The following is a 2,162-nucleotide window of genomic DNA, read 5'->3' on the forward strand; positions in this document are numbered from 1 at the left end:
TCCTTACTAAAAATGTTATTTCTTGAAACAAATAGTTTCTTCTTATCCTTTAAGGATAAGGAAAAGCTAGTTACCCAATACAAAATATTATATTGAAAATTCTAAATAACTTTGAAAGACAAATAAATAAATAAATAAATAAATAATTGTTTTAGCTTAAGTCTAAAGGCTACAACCCTAGGGTTCCATTCATGGTTGTATGCCTGAGATGAAATGCCGTCAACCCACCGTAAGTGCAAGTTCCTTCTGCATACACTGGGACTAGTACAACTCACGTCACAGATCACTGAAGGTTTAATGAAACACAAGGTTCTACCCATAATGTAGCACGACTTCAACTTCATTTGCCTATGTTTATCCCACAGACTTACCTTAGAAAACAAAAATGAGTTGAATACATTAATTCATGTAGATCTTTATACTTTTCCAAGTCTTTTCTTCAGCATTATTTAATTCTCAAAATCATGGTAGGGAAGTAATACAAGTACTGTATTATTAAACATAATTTACAATGAAGAAACCAAAACCAAGTAGATAAATGGCTCTGCTGCAAACCACTTGTCTAGCTACTGGCCAAGGTATGATGACAACATACCCCTCACTCCTACCTCAGTGATCCTGTTTTTCTGGGCTCTATGATTCATTACATATCAAGAAATAACCTACATGGAATCAACAGTAACTTATAATTGAGTAAAGAGAAACTGAACAAAATATTACATCAATAATAATTAAAAATACATTGTGCTTAAAAATTTAAACAGCCAATGACAAGGTATTTGCAATTCAAAAAAAAAAAACCCCACAGGTAGTCATTAAAAAAACACAAAACCCACATAATATGTACTGAGCCAGCGTCTTCTTGATTTATTCTACTTTATCTTTTGGAAGGTGGTATTCTCGGCTACAAATCAAAGACTTAGTTCTATTACCAACTCGTGTCTCCCGTCAGAGTGAATTTCTTCTTGTTTGATAATAAATGGAAATCTACAGAAGTACCCACAAATAAACTAACACACGCATTAATTCTTCACCAAGGATTCTTGAATGGTTCGGGATTTGATATGACTAAATTAAACTATACTCCCCCAAATAAGGATATTTCTCAAGGTTCTATTTCTGTACATAGTTTGTACTCCCACCAGAGCTTTGAGACCCAGACAGTTCGGTGTGAATTCGTTGGGAGTCTCTGCTACCCAACACAGTGCCACACAGAAACCTGTATGAACAGAGTGACTGGAAGAGTTACCCCTACAGATGCATGGAAAGGCACCCACGCACCCAAAAAAAAAAAAAACACAAAACACATTCCCTACAGAATTTTTTTAATGTGTCAGCTCGTCAACCATCTCAAGTTATTTGAGTAGAAACAGTCCCTTTCACATTACAGATGAGTCAGAGGTGCCCGAGGTACCCCCATTTTCACGTCAACCCAGGTCCTCATCCTAAAACGTCCTGGTCCTGAATCCACTACGCAGATTCCAGCACTGGAGGCGCCGGAGATCGGCACCCGCCCCCTTCGGCTTGGGCGCTTCAGAATAACTGGGCGCCGCCGGCTCACACACTGCAGGCAATTTTTTGCACTTTGCCTGGGTCTGTTCCAGGCCTCTAGCCCTCTCTTCGCTGCTCCCAGCCAGGAGGAGTCCGAGGGGCGACTGGAGCGTCAGGCTGGAGAAGTGGGTTCCCTCCGCCTGCTAGGCTGTCACGGCGACCCCATCCCCGCCCCGCAAGGGGTCGAATCCGCCCGGCGGGGCGGGGCGGGGCGGGGGACAGCACGAGGCCCGGGACTTCCACGCCGTCTCCGCAGCCCCGCGCCTCCCTCCTCCGCCCTGGCTGGGTCCCCGCATCCCCTCGACCACCGAGCGCAAAGCTTTCCCCTCTCGCCGGGGTGCGAGCGGGAAAGGGAAGTGAAGCGGCACGCGTGTAGGGGGTGTGAGTGCGGATACACACACAGGGCGACTAGGTACGAAATACCCCGCCTCCCGCCGAACTCCCCTCTCGGACCAGCGGCAGCTCCGCCACCACTCCAGGGCTCCCTGCGCCGGGACAAAGCTGCCGCGGCCTCTCCACGACCGCGGAGCGCGTGGTCGCCCGATCTCCTCAGTCTCCCCCGGCCGCAACCCCGTCCCAAAAGACCCGTGGGCCGCCTGAGGGATGCGGGG

This window comes from Colobus angolensis, unplaced genomic scaffold, assembly GCF_000951035.1.
Source record: "Colobus angolensis palliatus isolate OR3802 unplaced genomic scaffold, Cang.pa_1.0 Scaffold100, whole genome shotgun sequence".
Lineage (NCBI taxonomy): Eukaryota > Metazoa > Chordata > Mammalia > Primates > Cercopithecidae > Colobus > Colobus angolensis.